A 17,110-nucleotide genomic window follows, 5' to 3' on the forward strand; every position below is an offset into this window, starting at 1 on the left:
TAGGAACTGTACTGTTTTTCAAAGCTTTTCTGTACTACTTCAATGAAATTTTATTTTATTTTATTTTTTAATGGAACAAATACATATTGAACAGACCCTTAAAAATGAGAAATATGGAGGGTGGGGTTGGGTGGTGAAGTTTGACCATTATTAATGAAACAGAAGACCGCAGCATACAGGCTTAAATCCCAAACAATTCTGTCCCCATAAGATTGGCCGGAAGAGTTAAAATTCATGTCCCCTGTCTGGAAGAAGAGTGTTACAGGAATGTAATCTGAACTTTTCAGAGGTGAACTTTTGTTACAAATTAGATATAAGATTTATTGAGATGCTTCATGTTTAATAAAATGCTCATAACAGCTTGTGATATTTCACAGGATAAATACACAGTTAACAATCCTCATGGCCTTATTTGTATAGCAGATCTAAGAATAATAAATGGTTCATTCGGTAGCAGCATGACAACAAGTTATTTCAGGTGATAAAAATGTGTGAGATAGGAGTCAAAATGACAAAACTCCAAGGATTGGAGGCTCTAGTGCATACAACACTTAAGTCCCAAATGAGGTTACACTAATCTGAGCATCACTTAAATTCCCAAACCACCTGAAATAAGGAGATGGAAATTTCCACACACACATTTTCCCAGCAAAATCCACAACCGTTCTTTTATTTCCTGCACAGCTCAAGACAGCTTAATCTTCTCATGTTATTCAAATCTAATAAAAGATTAATATCATCTTAGAATAAAATAATATATAATTATCTGAAGACAAACACATGCAGTTATTCATCCTGGCTATGTCCCTCAAACAACACATAAACAGAAAGTTCAATACTTCTTATAAAGTACTTTCTTTCAAAAATACTAACAAGTTAAAACTCTCTGAGTATATTTGACTACAGAAAAAAACACACATTGCTTTCATTTTTGGAAATGCTGAGAAGGCAGACGCTCTTAGGGAGGTCAATGAGACTTACTGATTACACAGTGTTACGGAAAATTAGGCTACTTATTTGGGAACTAAATATGGATTTTAAGAGCATTCAATGAAGTCACACTTTTGAGTTTTTTGGAGCTGGCCTAAATTTTTTAAAGAAAAGTTTGAGATGTTGAACAACAACTTTTTGGAAGAACAAAATATTTATTATGTTCTTCATAGCAATTAAAGGCAATTCACATAATCAGGAAAAAAAAAAAAAAAAAAAGGTGATTTGGAGGGGTTGGTTATTGGCTACACTTCCATTTTTCCTGTAACAAAATATCATTTTGCAATCTACTCAAGGTACTTAGGATGGCCCCAGCTCTTGTCATCTTTGGCTCTTGGGGATCTGGAGGACAAGCGGAAGGTCTGCAGGATGGTATTTGCACCACCAGTGTTGTCCTCTAACCTGTCCCTCAGGATAAAAAAAAATGGAGTTGAGACAGTTTAAAAAGAAGGGACTAAAGAAAGGGATAAAAATAAAGACTTTCTGTTTTAAGGTAATTGTTAAAAATTAAACATTTTCTACCAAACCCATTCTCATTGCTTTATCAGGGTCAGTTTACTTCTGATGTTTGCCTATCTGAGTCTCAGCAGGAAGCTGAACCCTTGATATTTAGTTGTTTGACATTCACAATAATAACATAAACTGACTAAATAACTTTCAAAACCAACAAAACAAAACAACAACAACAAAAACTAGCTAGACATTTTAAACTAAGACAACTGCTATTGCTATCAATTTAAGTAATCACTTTCCCAGCTGACAGATGCAAAGCTCTCCATTTTCAGATAATGACTTTTCCAGCTGACAAGAGTCAGGGAACAGGAAGTGTATGTGGGGATAAGTGTTTGGGAATTAGAGGACAGCCAAAGTTTGTGGCTACCTGTATTATCTGAACGAGGTTAGTTTACTCCTAATGGCACTTTTTGACCTGAAAAATAATGACAGCAAACATTTAAAAATCATTCTAGTACAGCCATACACTTTCTTGTGATACTGGGTAAATTTAAAAAGTTTTTATTTTCTGTTCGAAAGCAAAATAATTACATCAGCCAGTAGTTGCAGTTTTCAACAGTGCTTTTGCAAGGCAAGGAGAAATGGTACACATTTTATTGTTGCTGTCTGCGCTTAGCCCAAAACTGTTTCCTGATTTTCGGCAGTACTGAAAAGACCCATTATTAGAAATATGGTCAAAGCATAGAACTGGCAAAATTTGAACTTATATTCATAAAATTCACTGTCCTATGAAGTATTAAGCAGGTTACTAGGCTTTGTTGCCTTATTTAATGGGTTCAAAATTTCCCTTCTTGGAGTGCTGGAAAATGCCCACTTTTGGGGCTGGGGATGGAGGTGAGGGAGTGGTGTCTGTCCAAACTGCCCCAGTACTTCACAGATAGGGCTAATTAAAAAGCCATGCAACCACTGTAACTGCCTAGGCAGTACGCTATATGACACCTTTCTCGCCCATATTAGACAGCAGTGTATTTAATCTTGTGTAGCATGGGGAGAAGAGGCCACGTTAGCTCTCCCTGGAGCTGTCAGGAGCATAAAGCTGAAAATCTGATGGCAGTTTCATGATCCAGTCTTTTCCTGTAGAACAACATGTCAGACAGCAACTGCTAAGTTGCCCTAAAATAACAGAATCTCCATTATACATTAAAGTAACTCAACCTGCTGGGCTGATCATCATAAAAAGTTATAACCCAACATCATACTTCAGCATTTACCAGAAAAGGAAAATCTGAGGAACTTCAGCTACAAGTCTGTAAAAGTATCAACATAAGCCAACACATATGACTGTCAAGCTGATATGAAATGAAATATTTCTCTTCATGATGACAGACTGAAATTTTTATTAGGTTTGACCAGGCCGGAAACTAAATATTGTTTTTTGTTTGTTTGTTTGTTTTTTATCTTGTGCTCCCTATCCTGCAATAATAATAAGATTGTGTAACACACACACAAACAACAAGAAAAAAATCAATTCTGTAAAAACCAAAGAAATAAAAATGTAAAATTCCTGAGCAGCCATATCAGTAATCTTCATATCAACGATATCCAAAAATTACAAGAAAAAAATGTCAGTTTTTCAGTTTAACTCTTGCTACAGCCTTATTATATCTATTTCTATTTCTTCTCTATCTACAGACTTTTTTCAAGTCAAACTTCCCAGAGCCATAATTATAAAACAAATATGAGGCCTGAACTCAACATCTCTGTTTTTTCTCTTCTGCTTAGAAGACACTGGAGGTACAAAACAGCATACATGAGAATCGTAACACAATATGGAATATAGAAAGAAAATGAGCAAAGTACAATCATGACGAGAACTAAAGACTGTGAAATCTGATCTTTTAGAAAAAGAGCATATATGATGTACAGAAATGGCACCCAAAAGTACAAACATGTATGAGTTCACATTGCACACTCCCTTTTTAGTGCAGCTTTCTCACATCTGCACGCACAAAACTTTTTTTTTTCCTTTCTTTTGTTCTGTTCGTATAGCTTTAGCATACGTTCATTATAACAGTATGTCTTTTTTATTAATCTTACTGCAAGGAGAAAGGAGAGGTGATTGTGGCAAGGTATGGAGGTTCACAGATAAGCTAAGGGAATGTAAAAGAACAATATCAGACTTCCACAGAATCTATCAAACACAGAAAGTCTATCCTCTCACCCAACAATATTTCTCACTGAAGTATGAGGGAGGTCTCACAGCACACACTAATGATAGGAAATGCAGTCCAAAGCTCCACATATTGTTTTATTTACTTTTTGAAAAATTAAGCTTCATTGAAAACCTGCTTTGGCCTCACACCCATAACATCACCCACCAGAAACTATTACTTTCCTTTGAAATGTGCCTAGTAAACTTTAAAAGGCTACCCCTCCAAAATCAGAGTATATACAAATACTTAAGGGGTTAATAAACTCTTACAATATACCAAAATCACAAGTTTTATACCACAACTCTGTACAATTGGGGCTCCTAAGGGAGGAGTAATTGCATTGTAGTAACGTTAAAGTTTGATTTAGGTTTCTCCTTCAGCAGAATGAAGTGCATCTTACTTCTCAGGTGTGAGACTTGGCTACTCTGCCTTTTGCAATATATTATCCCAACACTGTCAGAAAATGCTCAGCAGCGCCAATTCTTACTAAACTGGGTGTGTTATAAGTCCAGTGTAAGTAGGGGATTTCTTATGCCAACAATGCTTCTCAACCTTTACCTTATTACCACACTTCTTGGCTGCTGCAAGATAAAAATCCTTTAAGCTTTTTACTGCTTGTGTGTGAAATCTCAGATAACATAGCCAAATGCAGGAAAAGTTCAGGGCTGTTTTACGACTTCTTTTTATCAAAAAGTTTGATCTACAAAGCCTGAATGCACAAATTCATTGCTGTTGGATGAGGTCAGTGAAACCACACCCATTCCCTCGACAGACCTTCCTTTTCCTTTAGTAGACAACTTTACGTGGGCTACAAAAATATGCCCTGTCAGACGAGAAACACGTGCCCTCAGATTGAAGGCAATGCCAAGTAAATCAGGAGCTTTCTACACAGCAGACTTCAGTACTGTGTGTGCTTAAGACACATTATCTGTGAGTTTTGGAGGTGAAGCCCCTCCATAATGAAATTCAGCTGAGCAGGAACTAACCTAGAAACACCAGCAGGAATGCTGAGGGCTAATGACAAGACAGGTTTGGCACAGGGGGATGCATGAAACAAAATCACTACAGTGAAGATTTCCAGAGAAAAATGTTAATCATCTTGTAAGAGGGAAAGTGTGTGACATGAGGAACGGGAAGGAATGGCAAACACATGTCAGGCAGCACATTTTATTTACCTTTCATTAGCATGTCTTCCTAGGAGAAGGTTAAATACTCCAGGAGAGGGATGGGATTTTTCCTTATGTTAACTAATCCAGAGAAAAGTGAACGGAGATTTGCTTTCTTCAGCATTCATTGATATTAATTGCTTTATTGAACTAGCTGTGGGAATGCAGATTTCCCAATGCCAGCATAAAGGATCATTATTTATAAGCTAACTGATCCCACAAATTCTACACTTAGCTCAACATTTCCGTTGGAAACACTGAAAGAATCTTTTTAAAAAAATCATTATATTTCATACTTTGCACTAAAGCACACCAGCTAAATGATACAGGTTTTCCAGGAAAAAGAAAAACAAGTTTTTAAGTTTCACATAACAGATTCCAAATCAGCTCTGAAATGCTGCATATTATTACATTTTTCCTCCAATTATTTTTCATTCTTTCCCTTTTCCCCTGACTTACAGGTGTCCTTAGTTACAACCATCAGTAAAAACAAAACACATATGCAGACTATAAATCTGTATTTGTGTACTGATTCATAAGAGTAAAATATCTTTAGTTCCTCCTTCCAATTTCCTTTCCCTATTCAATTCATAATTGTACTGCAGTATATTGGGTTTAGGCTTTCAGGAACTCATTTTTGTCCCAGAAGGTTGGTTAGCAGAAAAGACTTGCAAGTGCAGGTTCTGGCTTCAAGAAAATATATCAAGCAGGAGAGACTTCCAAGTAGAATAAAAGCAACTAAATAAACACTGCAACCTTTAGTCAAAGTGCTAAGTTGTCACTGTAACCCTTTGGAGATAGATATGGGTGACTCAGTCCATCAGAGTTTGTGTTCAGCAGTCAGTGACATCAAATTATATTTCTTAGAACCAAGGAGTTAATAAATTCCAAGAAGTATCAACAATGAATGTTAAATTCTTTTGTTCTAATATATCCCAACAATACTTATAACATTGCTGCAATTTTGCTTTTCAAAGATCAATTTAGGGGCTTGATGTGCTGTTTTAAATCATAGCTGGGCTAAACTTGGTATGTAAATCACAAAGTTATAAATGTTTGTTTTTCTCATATTCCCTTCTCTTTGTATCACAGTTGGATTCATTCACCAGACCCCCAAAAAGTAATCTTTTTTGGCATATTTTAGACACCAAATATGCAAGCTATAAAGTAACAACTAGGTTTTAATTTAAAGTTGTAATCACACAGTCCATACAGAGCTGCCTGAAAAGATGCACAGTGTCCTTTGTGCAGATATATTTGATCCAAAGGATCACATTATGGCACAGACTTAGGCTAAAGAAAATCCACTGGGGGAAAATAGCTTGGCTGGGGCTAGCAAACTCCAGGATACTAAGCCTGCATTTGAATACCCTTGGCCAGGTGGGACACGGCTAGGTTTGGCTTTTTAATACAAATGTATAACTCAAGAAATGAAATGAAGATAGATATTTGACTTAGATATTATGTAAGATTTGTATAAAACAAGTGATGTGGGCTGTATTAATAGTCAAAGGCCGATCATGATAAATGTTGGCTTAAACTGATGCCACTGACTGCTGCTCCAAAACACATCAGCAGAAGAAAGCAAAAAGCACGTGGAGACAAACGTAATCACCCTTTAAAGTATCTGTTAAATTTGTAGTTAAGTAACCAGCTGTAAGGATGGAGTTTCTACAGTTTTCAGTATAAGGGCGACCAAACAAGCACCTTCAGAAGGCAGGGCTCACCTACATACTGCAATCAGGACTTGTTATGTTGTGACGTATGATGACCAGGACTTAAGGGCTGTGACAAATTTCTCTCCTTGTAAGACAGCAAAGGAAAAAAGAGATTGGAGAACTTTTACAGAGAACATCCTGTAACTATAGAGGAAAATATACAGAAGCTACCAGCAAGCATAAAACAGATGGTAGTTATATTGCCAATATATGAGTTTAGAAAGCATACCAATCATCTCTAATGATTATCAGGGAGAGGAGCTATGAAGAGAAATGCAACTTTGATATTAAAAGGCGGTAAGTGCTATATAAACTTCTCAAAATTTATAATGAAAGGCAACAGTTTGCTTACCCAAAATAGCAAGAAAGCAACATAAAGCGTAGTTCTAAAATTTCACACAGAGTGCATCTCTCACCCCTCTCCTATATTAATACAATGTAATGGTAATTCTTCTTAAAAATCCAAATATGAAACAGAATTTCAAGTTTAGGACATTAAATGGTAGGACATCGCCATACAGGAAAGGAAGCATTTAGGAGCCTCCTCCCTGTCCTTTCCAAGAAAGCATTTTTTAATTCTTTCCTTTGTTCCCATAGCTGTTCCTATCTTTGGAGTATTTCAAGGTTTCAGAATCTGTTAAACTGAAGATTTAATGAGTATATGTTGCCAATGCACAGCTAAGCTTAACATTAGTTTTTTTGTGTACCTATGTGTATGTGTGTGCACATACTGCGTAAACGTGGAGGATGGCCTGTGTCTTACTCAGGTGGAACTGGTCACACTTTGTATTCAACTGAAGTTCTCAAAGGAAGTCTGAAAAAAAAAACCTTTACGTCACTTATTTGAATTGGGCTGGCATGGAAAATCATGTTCATATTGTACTCATTTGTGGTCTGCTTCTCAGGAATTTTAACAGATGACAATTCAAAGATAAATTTGTTTTAAAAATAAATGATGAAAAATAACTGGCTTCTCAGCTCTTATTTCATAATCTCGAAAGTATGTTCAGATTTATATAATTAAGGTAGAAAATAGAAGTCTAAAAATGAAATCTGGTTTTGCATTAGAGCAGTCAGCATTAATAGGATTCTTCCTTCGCTCCCGTTGTTTTCTGCTGCAGTGGCACACCCCAAACCAAGCTTGGACAAGTCACCAGGAGCAGGGAAAACACAGCCCTGACCTACTTGGGCCGCAGCTGATGCCACTGTGCAGGAGCTCCAGGCTGGAAAGTAGCACAAAGCACAGGCCACTTCTCAAAGGCTACCAGGAAAGGAAACATGAGACATCAAGCAGGTCTCCCTGGCCTTATTCAGAGAGGTCCTCTCCTCTTCATCTTAATCATTTGACTTTAGAAGATATGTGGTGAGAAGTCCATGAAACACATATGTGCTCACAACTGGGCAGAGACTACTGAGCCACAGCCTACAGGTGTAAGAGTTCATACAATTTTCTTCCATTTATATGAGACTTCTAGCTGTGGCTCTCGGCACTCATTCCCTTCTTTAATCTACAAGAAAAAAAAAAAAAAAAAAAAAAGACTTTTTTTTTCTTTCACTCAGCGATCATTTGGAAGCGTGGGTGTTATACTATAGCACAAAAATTATACAAACAGCCAAAACAGCTCAAATTTGATCCTGTTGACTGAGGTGTAGGGCCTAGGGTCTGACTGTAAATCTTAAAACCAGCTGTATCTCTGGAGAAAGCAGATTGCTTCGCTGGACAGGGAGCTGATCAGCAACTCTCACAAACTTGTGAAGGCTCCAATAATTTTCTTTAAAAGAGTAGCCAAATCTACTCAAATAGCTCCGATATTCTTCCTGGTCCAAAATCAATCTTGTTTTCTAATCTGCTTTAGGCAGATCATGCTTCAAATTCAAGTATGCCTTGTGTCCCTTCTAAAGACCTTTAGCAAAAGCATATGATACTCTAGGTAGGTTCTGTCTAACTTTCCTAACCATCCCTGCAACACCAGGCTTCAGATACATCCCAAGACAATGAAGACAAATAAATCATATAGTTTAATACCATATACAGCAAGAGAAAGGAACAAAACAGCCCTGGTTTAAGTTACAGAAGCAAAAAAAAAAAAAAAAAAAAAAAAAAAAAAAAGTAACTAACAAAACATTTTAACAGGTGTTTTTCTGTCTCTAGTAACTTAGACTTTAAATCTTCTAAATCAATTCAGTAAAAAATTCAGTGAAATAATCACTCATAGGACTGCCAATTTCTCCTTTATTTTAGGACCAGCATAAATTCTGTGCATAGGTCTTCCATTTCTAATTATCACTACACCATTTTTCCAGCTTTATCTTCACATCATCATACCTCTCCTGTATTATTCACTTTGCTTCCTCAGCAATGCCAACCCTGAGATCACGTCCATCTACTTCCTGTCACGCCTACACCCATATGTATTTGTCATGTCCAGTCCAAGGCTCTCTTCACATATTTTTCAATCTCTGTGACTTCCATGGTTGCATTAGGAAGTCAGCTTTCTGAAGAATGGCTTATAAAAGGTGCACGTGTTCATTTATTGACACACTACAAAATGATTAAGAATTGCCAAGCTGCATATACAGCTAATATGACTGTCTGGATGATCTAGAAATATCACCAATTTCTCATTGTCATATTCAATAGCACTATTTTTTCATCAGATTAGTTGTATTAGGGTCCCCATTTTCATGTGTGTGCTTTGTAGATGTTACCACAATGGGATTCTGACCTAAATTATAGTCTTGGGGTCATCACCTGTTACCCTAATAATAACAATAATAGAGCAATTGGTATGGGTAATCTCCTAAACTGTAAAAACTTGGATTGATTACTGAGTACTAGCACATACAAATATTTCTTGTATACAAGAAGGAGAGAATAGTTTTCTGGACACCAAATGTAAAAAAAAAAAAAAATGAAATTGAAAACTTCACAACATGTTAATCTGACAGCAAGCAGAGATGGACTTCCAGAACGTTAACAAATAGGATTGTAATTCAAAAGTCCTTGTCAAATTGCAGAAATGACCTAAAAAATAACATTAATTAAAGAAGGGAAAATACAAACTTTATGGTCAGGATGTATCAAAAATAAATTCAGAATAGGGAACATCGTGTTCTGCATAAAATCATCTGGTCATATAATGGAGCAAGAGCTCCACAATCATAAATTTTATACATATATATGTGTTCAACTGTAAGAAATGTAAAATAACCCATTACACCCCTTGGTCTGGATACTACTTGGCCCAACTGTAGTACTATACACTGTCATGAAGGATCCAGGTGAAGAAAAGTTGTGGTCCAACTGGAGTGAAAGTCTAGAAGAAAAGAGTAAAAATGATAAAACATCTAGAAAAATGGACTTGCAAAAATAAATAAATAAGGAATTAGTATTGTTGCTTCTGTAACAGAAGAGACTGAGGAAAAAATGCACATAAAATACGTGCAATATGATGCAAAGAGGAAGGAAGTAAATTGTTATACATGACAATTATGGACAGGCAAAACCATCAGTATATTAGAGTTGCAGGACATTTTGGTGAAATACTGAAAAAAAAAATCAAATTAAATAAAATAACATGCTACTCAGTACTACTGCAGATGTCTGAAATGGACCTTCAGGTGACACTTATTTAGAAAACTACAGGTCAGAAAATACACAAAGACTGTCTGGTGTCAGAAGAAAAAAAAAATAAAAAAAAAAAAAAAACATTTAATTTTTTTGATTAACTTAAAAAAAAAAAAAAAAAAAAAAGAACAGCATTTGGCTGTATGGGAATAAAAACTTGAAAATGAGAAACATTTTCAGCAATTTCATTAGGATTTACATCCTTTAATGTGAGATATACTTAAAATCTATTTTTAACCAAAGAATCTTATTAAAATAAGAAGATTGCCTGGTTTACTACTTGTAGTTGTTTCAAGAAATGGAGGCTGATGATGCTCTTTATAAACAATAGCGAATAAATTTAAACAAGCTAAAAGATGTTTAATGTAAAAAACTGTAGCTTGAGAAAAAATATGTTGTTGTGGATTGCATATTTTACATGCAATTTATGCTGCAGTTTCTCTTCATTAACCACATCTCGCAGATTTTTCAAAGCGGCGGCATGAATATTATTAACATGTGTTAAAAATGTGTTTAAAATAATGTATAAAGCTCTGTGTTTAAAGAGAAAGTTTAGGTATAATGAACAAGGGTGTCTGCATTGTATATATTAGTTTGTATGTGTGTTGATATAGAAACCAGACTGTGTGTCTGCAGACACATGCACATATATATTGCTTTAGAGTTCGTGTTTTAATTAAACTGAACTAGACCTTAACAAGAACATCCAATTCATAATTTGCTCATTCCGTTCTATAGATTCTTATTAGTTAAAGCAGAAATAATCCATTCTGAAATGTGACACATAGAAATTGCTAGTATCTCCTTTCACTGTATTTCTTTCCTTATCATTGGTTTCCTTTTACTACAGTAGTCTCAGGAAAAGTCCTGACGTCTTCCATTTTTCTCTGCATTATTTCCCCGTTGTATCCATCTTCCAAAATTGCTTTTGCTGACACAGTATTTATAATAGAAAATTGTCGATAATGACAGACACAGGACTTGAAAATTACAAAAATTAAAAACTTTTAAGTTGAGCACTTGACAATATCCAATATCACTGCATCAATCCAGTCCTACTAACATCTCCACTTCAGTGTGTCTTTTTGGTTATAACTCTCAAATATAGCACCTAAACTGTCAAAAAATAAACAAAATGTCAAACAAAAACTAATTGTATAATCAGACACACATTCTGAAGTAGCATCTTTTAACATTTTAGGCATGAGACTTTGAAATACACTCAGCATTGATTAAATTTACTCCTGCTGATGTAAATAGGAGTATTATTAGGTCAACAAAGCATTTTTACAATGCCTTTCCTACTGTCTAATGTCAAGTACAGACCTGAACTCTATCAGTAGCATGCTGTGTTTGATGTATACTAATTCTTACTTTTTTTTTTCCTAATAAAGCAAAAAATATCTGTGGATATTTTTCACTGAAAATAATATATATATATATATATTGCTGAAAAAAAAAAAAAAAAAAAAAAAAAAAAAAGGCACCCCTCCATCACCCATCTCACTGAAAAGAAAACCAAGATTACTCACTACTCTGAAAGGCTTTCAGGGTGATGTTAATTCTCAGAGATGTTAATTCTCAGAGATTTCACATACTGGAACCAAGCAACAAGACAAATTCTCTTGATATTTTTGGAAGATACCTGTGCAGCTATACTACTTCTAGTTAGAATAACATTAACCAAATTGAAGGTTAATAATAGTAAGTTCTTCTTGATTAAAACTTTCATTCTGGGATAGATGTATTATAATACATTACATGAACTTAATGTGAAAATATAAAATGGAAAAAGTAGAAGTTAGTAGAAGTAAAGAACAGAAATATCTGCATGAACATATCACAAACAAAACATATTTTCCCCTGAAGAAGCAGGCTAAATATAATAAAATGCTCTTAAAAGTTATTAAGACTACATTTCAAGTAGCAGAAAAATCCTGCTCCTCCTCCTCCACATTCTCACCAAGCTGATCTTGCAGCTTATCTTTCTTTTCACTGTATAACATTTGCTGGAACAGGTTTCCTGCTTACACATCTCTGCACAGATATTTTTTGCCCATGTATACCTGTTCACTGATTTGGCAGAATAATAGTGGCATTTCTTCAGCTTTCAGTGCTGCTTATTTCATCATCTATTGAATGTTCACATTTCCCTTCTCCCAAGTCATCCAACCATATTTTTTGGACTTGGCATAATAAGCTCATCTTCAGGAGACCATCTCCACATTACTGCTTGATGGTTTGCATGCAATATATGTGGAAATAGATTAAAAACTAGCTGGAATCAGTTTCATCAATTTTGGCACAGACAAGTCGAGAACAACATTTCTGATAGTAACTGCTTCACTTTTTGGACATAAAGACAGTGCATGAGTTGCAGTAATTTCTCAAAGATGTGTGGTGAAAGCCTGATGCATGTGCAAGCTTTAGCAAGTTTTTTTTGTTTTGTTTTGTTTATTTGTTTTCCAATAAACTGTATTTTGGTACATAAGCTTTAGCACTTCCAGCTTTCTCTTTTCTACAGAAACACATGTGGCATTGCACCACAGAAGGCACACAGTCCAACACACCAATTCAGGGCATGAATCTTACTCCAGACCCTATTCCAATTTGCTGCTAAGCTGATACAGGTTAAGACCCAGGAAGAGCCCAAGGAAGGTTCTGTTTTTGGCAGTGATTATGACCTGTTAGTATCAAGTGTATGAAGCACTAAGCACCCACAAGAAGTAACATGTAGCACTTTTTATATTGCCTCTGACCAAGGTGATTTGAGCAGCTCAGTGTGCTTTGGTCTGCTCAAATAGGATTCAAGAGCCACGGTATGGCTGCAGAACATGACCCAAAATGCAAAATAGGAGCAGGACTAAAGCCTCCATTAGGAAAAACAACAACAACAATCCCCCCCCCCCAAAAAAAAAAAAATTTTTTTTGGTTTCAGGTTTTGCCTTACATAACATTTTCTGCAGCAGAAAAAAATATAATAATCAGATAAATTTTTGGCCAAAATATTGAAACTCAACACCACTTATTTAGGTTTGAATAATGTTCTGTTTATTGTCTTAAGAAAAGAAAGAAGATTTCCTGCACTTCAAAACTAATGGCAATGTGTCTGTTAACCAGGCAAGTCAGGGCCAGGGGTTAGGATTAATGTAACACCATCTGTCCAGTCTTTCCCCTTGCTCTTTATAAACATATTCTTTAACATGTCATAAAAGAGCAGTCCACAAATATTGTCACATACCTAAATAACTATTAAAAAAAAAGCACAGCAAAACAAACTAAGGGATAGCTCTTACAAAATGAGGGATAGCAGTGTCCTAAATGTCCTTTAATGCCTTAATGTTTGCAGAAGAAAGTGGGGGGGAAGGATCGTTTGTTTTTCACTTTCTATTTATTGATCTTAACTGTGTGTGTTTTACAAGCTGTTTCCTAATTTTTCAGCTGGTCCAATTTCCCCTTGCAATGGTAAGGTTTGCAACTCCAGAAATCTCCACCTTGGGGAACGAGGCCCTCAGTGCTGAGCAGAGATGGTCTGTGTTTTAGATTGCTTAGAAACCAGGGCTTTCAGAGATGGGACTCCACAAGCTTGATATGTAAAAGCCTCTCACCTTACAAATATTGGTAATCATATGTAAATAAAAACTCAATTGGAAAATAAGTCATTTGAAGCCAGGTTGGCATGAGATACATGCACAACTGGAAGCAACAGCTGGAATCAGCTAGAGCTCTGTGAATTTTGCAGAGAGCACCAGAAGTGCTCCTAGGAAACCAGGATGGGACATCAAATCAGGATATTCCAGGTCTTCAGGATAATTTACACATGGAGTCAATTCTGAATCCAAAATTTGCATGTGTATGCTGTGCAGTTATGATACATCCATAACCGGATCCAACTAACTGAAATATATATATATATATATATGGTATTAGTGGTAGTTCTAAATGAGTCTCAAAGCAGCCTAGCCCACAGCCAGGCTGTAAAACATCCTGCACTTCTCCTCACTCAGTGAACCCTGCTTCATCCCAAGTAAATCACAGTGCAGAATGAAAGTCCAGTCTAAATTAAAACACTACAGATGAATGATAGCCCCCGGGCTTGTGCAGTTATCTGACTTTACATAGAAACTAGCCCAGCTTCATCCCATCTTACTTCAGACATTTAGTGTTGCCTACACTAGATGTCTACTACGCTTAAGCTTCCCCTGCCATGGCCTGAAATAGGCAGGTACTTCTAATGGGCAGCTGGCCACAGGTGGGTCTCTGGAGTTGTGTCTCAATTAGTTTATAATTAAGCAAGGTAGGGAGTGGTACCTGGCTCTGAGGACAAGGAACATGATATGGATAGCACAATGATGACTGCCTGACCTCCCTAAGAGCAGAGTGGGGGGTCTGTGCTGAGGAAGACACCTTGGCCCTGACCGAAGCTGTGCCAGGGACTGTGCTAACAGTGTAGGGGATGGGTGTGTTGTACCAAGTGTGCACCTGGGGAACTGGGGTGAGTCATGTGGGCATGAGCTGGGGCCCCTCTCTGCAAAAGGGCAACAGAAAGAAAACAGAGAAGCTAATTCTAATTTGGGTGGTTCATGTGTCTTTATCTAGGGGTATATTGATGCATGATCTAACAGCCCACGATATTAAGAAAAAAGGCTCTCATTAATGATAATGTGTATAGGGCAGCTTATTACTTTATTATGTCCTCATACTTGTGTTAACTCCAGTAACCCTGGAACAGTTTAAATCCATTAGCAATTCTGTCTTCTGTTCCGTGTCGCTCAGGCACCATGACTAAGTCCGTTTAAACGAGACTGGGATGCTTAAACTGGGGTCCTTCTGAGGCTTCACCCATGACATAGCTTCAGCATTAAGTATGAAGGGAAGAGTAGAAATGAAAGGATATTTATTATAAAACAAGAGTGTTTTTTAGAACCAGCCTGGACATGTGACATTATTTGGAGATGTGACAAGTCTTTTTATAAGACTTTAGTGCTGTGCATTGGAGTTGACTGTTGCCTACTGCACTACATTTCTGCATATTTCCTAAGCATTTATAGAAAAGACATGATTCAAGTCTCCCAACCCTTCTTTAATACCCAAATATATTTGACTGCCAAGCCAGAGATGTAACCAAACTTCACACCAAGTAATAGGCAGATCATTTTGCCTTCTCTCACCTCATTGAAGTTTCTCAGATATCTTTGTTTCTCATCTTCAATGTCGTCTAAATAGTTGAAATTTCTGCACTTTAGATCAGTGCATGTTAATCAACAAGAAGATTTTTCTCATCCAGCAATCAGGTCTATGAGGTCTATATACAACCCCAAATTCTTAAACTAAAAGTTAAGACAGCCTTTCCCCAGGGAAAAGCTAACTTCATTTATAAAACATATTTGATTTCCTTTTTCTAATCTCTTCATAGCCTTTTTACACTGCTGCGTGCTTTAATTTTGCTTTCAGTCAGAAGTTTAAAAACTTTAGCTTCTAATAACTGGAAAAAAATGGTTATTTAAAGATAACTGCAACTTGCTTAACATGCCAGACTATCATATGCTCACTGCTTTGAAGCTGCAAATTAATGACGAGCAGGAACAGTGACTATCTTTCAGAGGAAACTGACCTCTTTCTAATGGCTCATCGCTAATGTCATCTGTCTGCTGCATCTCATTATGTGAATTTCACGGAGTAAGAAAGTATCTTAAGGCTGTGCACAAATAAAAAGGACCTTCTAGTATTGAGCACTTTGAAAATTTTTGATCTCTCAAAATACCTTCCTTAGATACTGGTTTCCCCTTTTGTGCATGGCACGCTGCTTATGTCATCTATTCTCTGTGACTAATTATGTTAATTTTGTGCCATAAAAGTAACTGAAGGCTGTTAAGGAATAAAAGCTTTTGAGTGGCCTTATTTCATAAACACCCCTTTTGAACAAGGCGCATTTAGTCATATTTGCAGTAACAGAAAGAGTCTTGTGCTAAAAATACAACAAAGGCTCTTGAATATGGCCATTTATTCCTACTTTATTAGGTAATTTATGAAAAGTATGAAGGGAAGCCTTTTTGTTACTATAATTTGCATAAAGCTGGTGCCCCATTAATGAGATAACTTCCTGCCTTTTGTGTACCACCAGCTGGAAATAGAAATATAGGAACTTTTCTGTCTCCCAATTACTTAACCTGCTGAGTTCAGAGTTGGAGAGTAAACAGGATTCATATCAGTCAAAGAAGTTGATTTATGCTGCTCTATCTAAAATATTTTTATTTAATTAAGGAGCCAGTGAAAGTGAAACATTAAAAATATACTAAATGTCCATCAACTACATGGGACCAAACCTTTAGACCTGTGCTTTAATTTTGCACCTGTCCTTTTGTGCTGTCAGTCACAATTAGTTGTGCTACAGACTGTATCCATCACAAATGGAAGCAGACATCTAAACCTGACATTTTGAAGGTATCTGGATGCCAAGGGATGCAGATGGGGTCTAGGCATCGATTTCAAAAATCACCTAGAAACTCAATTGGCATCCAGTGCCCAGACACTTTCAAACATCCCACTAATTGCCGCTCTGGTGCCTAATACTTTAGAAATTCTGGTCTGGGTAGAAAACACCCTTCCCTAGAAGCAACAACCGAGTGTTTCCCAAAGAGATGAAGATCCCTCATCTCTAGCACTGATCTGTATGCCAAAAGTTCAATTTGTCTTCAGACTGGCCCAAATGGTGCAATAGTACAGGGTATTCTGCTTAAAAACAGAGGTATTTATTTTTGTTTTCAAATATTTTTGCACTTCAATAGCAGCATTTTTACTGCTCAACTAAAAGTAGTGTTTATCAATTGTGGCATGTGAGAATCATTTATACATGAGGTGATGATTTAGCCATAAAATCAATGGACCAGCTCCCTATTTAGATATTTTTACAGTTTACTATCTCCAGATTTATTTCAAGTG

The sequence above is a fragment of the Oxyura jamaicensis genome, chromosome 7, assembly GCF_011077185.1.
Source record: "Oxyura jamaicensis isolate SHBP4307 breed ruddy duck chromosome 7, BPBGC_Ojam_1.0, whole genome shotgun sequence".
In the NCBI taxonomy this organism is placed as follows: Eukaryota; Metazoa; Chordata; class Aves; order Anseriformes; family Anatidae; genus Oxyura; species Oxyura jamaicensis.